The sequence below is a fragment of the Ailuropoda melanoleuca genome, chromosome 9, assembly GCF_002007445.2.
Source record: "Ailuropoda melanoleuca isolate Jingjing chromosome 9, ASM200744v2, whole genome shotgun sequence".
NCBI lineage: Eukaryota > Metazoa > Chordata > Mammalia > Carnivora > Ursidae > Ailuropoda > Ailuropoda melanoleuca.
The window spans coordinates 17530706-17537356 of record NC_048226.1 but is presented as its reverse complement, the minus strand read 5'-3'; positions in this window follow the sequence as shown (position 1 = coordinate 17537356).

Below are 6651 nucleotides of genomic sequence, written 5' to 3'. Positions count from 1 at the left end.
AAGGAGAGAGCAGGAGCAAAGCAAAGGGATAGCTGGAAAGTAGAATTGACCTGCTTGCTTTCGCTGAATGTGGGGTTAGGGAAGGTAAAGCAGTCTCTGTTTGCCCCCAGGTTTCTGGTTTGGGGTCCCAGGTGGATAATAGTAGCATCATTTAAGGGGGGAACACACCTGGAGGGGGCTGGACAAGAGGGGGGATGATGAGTTCCATTCTGTTCATGTTGAAATTGAGATGCTTGGGGGACAAAAACGTCCTTAGGCTTGTGGGGTTGGAGAAAGATACAATTAGATGAGACTGGACAATGTAGGAAGGGCTTTCTGGAGGAGGAGAGATTTAAGCAGCATTTTGAAGTTGAAGTATGTAGGCTGGAAGAAAGAGAAACAGCTTATGGAGTGGGAGAAGGATGAGAGGGATGGACAGTAAAAAGAGTGGATTAATAGAAAAAACTAAGTTTATCTCAACCAGGGAAACCTCGAAGGGTTTTTAATTTGTGAGCTGCTTAAAGATAAGAACATGCATATTCAATCTTGTGTCCCTGACACTTACACCTAGTTAATATTTATTAAATATGGTGTGAACCCGGGAGGGTGTCTCAAAAAATATTTTTCATGAAGTCTCAATCTTGCATGAGGATAAGTTAAAAATGGAAGGTTTTCAGATGGCAAAGACACAGAGGAAAATGCTCAACATCACTCGTCATCAGGGAAATGCAAATCAAAACCCAAAGATAACACCTTACATCTGTCTGAATGGCTAGAATAAAAAGACAAGAAGTAACAAGTGTTGGTGAGGACATGAAGGAAAAGGAATCCTTGTGCACTGTGGGTGGGAATGCAAATTGGCACAGCCACTGTGAGAAAGAGTATGGAGTTTCTTTCAAAAATTAAAAATAAAAATATTATATGATCCAGTAATTCCACTGCTGGATATTTACCCAAAGAAAATGAAAACACTAACTTGAAAAAAATATGTGTACCCTGTGTTTATTGCAGCATTATTTACAATAGCCAGTATATGGAAGCAACCTAAGTGTCTATCAATAGATGAATGGATAAAGAAGATGTGATGTATACATATACAATGGAATATTACTCAGCCATAAAAAGAATGAGATCTTGCCATTTGCAACAACAGGGATGGACCTAGAGGGTATTATGTCAAGTGAAATAAGTCAGAGAAAGACATACTCCATATGATTTCACTTATGTGTGGAATCTAAAAAACAAATGAATAAACAAACAAGCAGAGAACATAGAGAGCAAACTGATGGTTGCCAGAGGGGAGGGATATGAGGAGATGGGAAAAATGGTGAAGAAGAGTAGGAGGTACAGGTTTCCAGTTATGGAATGAATAAGTCCCCAAGATGAAAGGTACAGCACAGGGAATATAGTCAATGATATTGTAACAGTGTTGTATGGTGACAGATGTATGGAGATATTGAATCACTATGTGGTATACCTAAAAGAAATGTAATATTCTGTGTCAACTATACTTGAATTTTAAAAAGATGTAAAACAAAATGAAAGGTTTCAAATATGTTACCCCAAATTAGTGAATTCTTCAAATTTAACTTTGTGTCCTTTTTAGAAATATCACATATAAAAACTACATCTTACTTGTAAAGTGACATGCTTTACTTGTATCTTTTACTTGTAAATCTGACATAGGATTTAATGACTTGTAAATATTTGAGTAAATCCAAATTCCACATTTTAAGTTAAACCTAAAGACAAAAATATAATCTACTTTGTACTGTACATCACAGGTTTTTTAGAGTTAAAATCATTAACGTATGCGTGCGTAGAGAAAGGCCTCTCATGCATTCTTTTTCTATTGCAAGTTCCATGATAAACACCCAGATCTAAATACCATTTTTCAGGGGCACCTGGGTGGCTCAGTCGGTTAAGTGTCTGCCTTCGGTTCAGGTCATGATCTCAGGGTCCTGAGATTGATTTCTGTGTCAGGCTCCCTGCTCAGCAGGGAGTCTGCTTCTCCCACTCCCTCTGCGGTCCTTGTCTCCCCCCGCGGTCCTTGTCTCCCCCCGCCCTGCCTTGCTCATGCGTGCTTCAGCTCCCTCTCTCTCTCAAATAAATAAAACCTTTAAAATAAATAAATAAATGCCATTTTCCAGTAGAAAGGAACCAGAGCTCCTTGGAGAGATGGTTGATTCCAGGACTGGGAAAGGAAAACAAACTAGATAAACCAATGGCACCAGAAAGCAAGGAATTGCTCAAAAAATTGTGGGGGCCCGTCAAAGAGACATAGGAGCTCACCTGAAAGAGCTGCCAATGGCAAAAGCTGGACGAATTGGAGCAACAAATAACACTGGCGTTGGAACCTATAAAGTAAAATAAATATCCATGAGCCCATACTGATATAAATAATTGATTGAATAAATAAATGAGGGAAAAATTACAGGTCTTGCTTACAGGAGAATTCCCATGAAAAAAATGCAGCAGGAATGGGAGCAATACATAAACCCCCTTCAGGTGAACACCACAGTTAACAACCTGTTGCAGGCAAGAACTGTCAATAGATGCGAAAATCAGTGGGTAAAAGGATGATGAGAAACAGGACGTTCACATAGTCTCAAAGTAGTTCCCTACAAGACATTTATTAATTACAAATAGGAAAATAGTAACTTTTCAATAGAGAAACCCAGCAGACACCAGCTTAACCAAGCGAAGGAGTAACAAGGTATATGGACTTCATGGACCCCGTGACATGGTGCAATGAGAGGGACACATCCCTTCTTTGGTGTTCCTGCCAAAAGGTTAAACCTGAATCTAATCATGAAAGAACATCAGACAAACACAAATTGAGGGACATTCTATAAAATAACTGAAAGCTAAATGAAAAATGGGATTCAGGATCAGATATTGGTGTAGAAAAGAGACTGTAGTGAGAAAACGGGCAAAATTCGAATAAGGCCTGTAGTTAATAGTATTATATCAATGTTAATTTCCTGGTTTTAATAATTGCACTATCCTTACGTAAGATAACACTGGAGGGTAAGCTGGGTGAATGCTCTGTACAACGTTTGCAACTTTTGGTAAGCCTCAAATTATTTTAAGATAAAAATTTTTTGAGGTGATAGAATATTTTAGTATCCTATAATTTACTCAACTCCACAACAATAGCTATCATATGAAATTCATATAACTGGTAGAAAGCATTTTTACAATATCTCACAATAGTCGGCTCAACTTCAAATTGGCCAACATTCAAACTATTGGTAAAATGTTTATGTATGTTTTGAGATGATCATTGTTCTGAATTAAGACATTAAAACAAAGGAGATAAAATGTTTCCAAACGAAGCAGTGGGGTCCATGGCTGCCATGTGGCTCTTCTTAAATATCAAAATGTAAACGCACACACACACACACACACACACACACACACACACGTGCACATACACGTTTAACTTCTAACGTTGCCTATTACATCTTTTTCAGGCTTTAAAAATATTGTTTTCACGTTTCTTATTTGAATATCATGTGGGCTTTTACTCTTGAATGCCTGATGATGAAAAGGATGAATTCAGGTTCTCAAAGAAGGGGATAAAAGAACTTTCCTTTGCTCAATTTGTATTCTTATGTGTCAAAGTCTACATAAAGATTAAATAAACTTTAAAAATGTAAGAAATTGAATCTTTGACAGCTGGATGTTTTATGCAATTGAACTTCAAATAAGTCTTTCGATTTCTATTATACGTTGTCATTTGTTATATTGTATTTTTTTTTTCTGCGTGGAGTTTATTCAGACTTTGTGATTCTCTCCACAACCAACAATACATTCACATGTCAATTATAGTCTTTCCAAACCTTGAGTTTATTCTGTTCGTTTTCTATATACCATCCAAAGAGGAGGTGCATTTCACTACCCTCCCCAGTATCCCATTCACATCTACCCCATGCGTATGCAATCATGATCTCTCTCTATTGTCTGCTTTGCTTGTGTAGTTTTATCATAGATGTTTCTTCTAAAGGCTGAAACTGTCCTAGTTCCCCCCTAATAATTTCTTTCAATACACATCCCAAGTATTACCAGGCCCTACCATGTCTGATAGGATGTCCATTTAGAACTGTTCTAGACCTACACGTCCCTCAAGGTCTCATAGAAAAGTCAGTTCTCTCTGTGGTGGCCACATTATACAAATCATTCCCAAAGAGCAACTTAAAATCTAGCAAGGGTTTTTATCTGTCAGAACTTTAGAAGACTGAGACAAATCTGGGAGTCACTGAAAAGGTAAGACCACACATTTTACAGTCAAAATATCCTTTGTTTAAATCCCACCTCTGCCACTTCCCAGGCATGTCACTTTGGGCAAGTTTCTCAACCTCTCCAAACCTTGTTTTCTGTACATGTAGGATGATAACAATCCTTACTGAAGGTTATGTTGAGGATCGAGTACTCTACATAAAGCACCCACAAGCCCATACATGTACCCACATCAGTAGTAGCTACGTGTGTGCATTCCACAAACTTTCCCTGAGCTCTTCCTGTGTGCCAGGCACTGTGTTAAGCCCTGGGACTACAGGGAAGATCCATGTTCTCATTAAGTTTCTACTCATATAGAAAGACAATAAAAAATACATAAACAAGAAAATGTCAGATGATGATGATAAGGACCATGAAAAAAAATAACACAAGACAAAGCACTGGAGTAATGGAGTGGAGACCTTAGGTAGGGGTTTGGGGAAGGCTTCTCTGAGGCAATGACACGTAAGCTTGGTGACAAAGTCACTGAACGAATGAAGACCTGGGGAAGAGTATCTCAGACAGAAAGAAGAATAAAGTCACCCAAGATGGAACAGAGCTTATTTTGTCCAAAGAACAGAAAGAGGACAATTATGGCTGGAGCAAGTTTGGGGGCTCAGGGTGGTTTGCAAGCCATTAGTGCATTGTGTTATCTAGGTAAAAAAATAATAAAATAGCAAGAAATTAAATTGCCAGCATGTTAGCACAAATTGTTCCCTTTCCGTTCAAAAGGTGCAAGGGAGGCAACTGTCTGTCAGACTATTAGTCAGCAGTTTTTAGCTTCAAGTGACAGGCACCCAAGTCAAATCAATTTAAGCCAAAAATTAAAAGAGGGAGAATTTGTTGGCTTGTTTGACTGAAAGATATGGGAGTATTTCCAGTTCCAGCATTGCTGGATGGGAAGCTAAAAATTACATACTCATTCTCTCTCTCTCTCTCGCCCCTCCTCATTTACCCTGTTCTGTGCCCCAAAATGCATGCATTGAAACCTAATCCCCAGTGTGATGGTATTAGGAGGTGGGTGGAGGCTTTGGGAGGTAAAAAGGTATTAAGTGTGGGGCTCTCATGAATGAGATTAGTGCCCTTATGAGAGAGGACTCCCTTGCTCCTTCAGCCATGCAAGGATGCAGTGAATCCAGCAGCCTATGAACCAGGGCATCGGCTCTCACCAGACACTGAATCTGTCCAGACATTAATCTTGGCGTTTCCAGTCTCCTAAACTGTGAGAAATAAATTTTATTATTTATAAGCCACCCAGTCTATGATATTTTGCTATGTCAGCCTGAACAGACTAAGACAATTTCCCCAGGGAAAGAGCTTTCTTTAAATTTTATTTCTACGATCCCAGAGGTAAGCATGGCCTGGGTCACATGTCTGGCTCTGATCCAGTCACTGTGGCCGGGACAATAGAATGCTCTGACTGGTCACTTTCAAGTCAGTAAACCCTCCCAGAGTTCTGGGAGGGGGTTGAACTCACCAAAACTCCAGGTCCAAATGGACTGAAAGTAAGGGATATAGTTCCCCCAAATTGGGATGCTATTATCAGAAGAAGGAGGCCTGCATGCCAGAAAGACAGAAAGAAAATAGACCTCACAACATCTGAGCAGCAGGTGTTGATTACATGCTTGTAGTTAGACTATCAGTTGCAGAAATTTGGTCCCTCCCTTCAGTGCTAACCCTGGGCTCCTGAGGGCAAAGAGACACAAAAGGAAAATGGTCAATAAGAAACCTAACAGACTATATTGTAGGGCACGAAGTTCCATGTGCTACCTTGACATCTTTGACTCTCCCAGAGGTCTAATCATGAGTTCCCCATTCTCACCAGACATGCATGCCCACTGTCCAGCTAGCTCCTTCATTAGCCAGACCAGCCACACCCAACCTGGTCCTGGACCTAATAGGTTTCACATCCCTGCCGGTCCACACGATTACCCAAACACGTAAATCGCATTCTCCTGTAGGAACCAGGGGGCATCTCACCCTTCTGTTACTATAAAACTTTTCTCCCACAGCTCTTCCTGGTTCACCCAGCTCCCCAGGGCAGCCCCCATATGGCCCTGCATGGGGTGGACAGAGCTGAGCCGTTGGCACTGCTCTGTTAACTGAGCCCTCACTGGACTCTGATAGACCCCAAGAGCTCCTGCTGGTGGTTCTGCAGACCTCCGCACACACTGGCAAAGCTTCTCCACACCCCTGGCTCCCAACCTCTTCTCTCAGACGATCCTCTTTAACATGAGGCCTGGCGCCATCCCCACTGCATCTTATGCATTATTGCCTTGGCCGGAGGCTAGCTGAGGACCTAACACATAGTAGGCTTGGATAAACGTTCCCTGAATAAAAGAACGGATCTTTGTCTTCAATCAGGCAACAGCAAAGTGTGGAACATTTTGG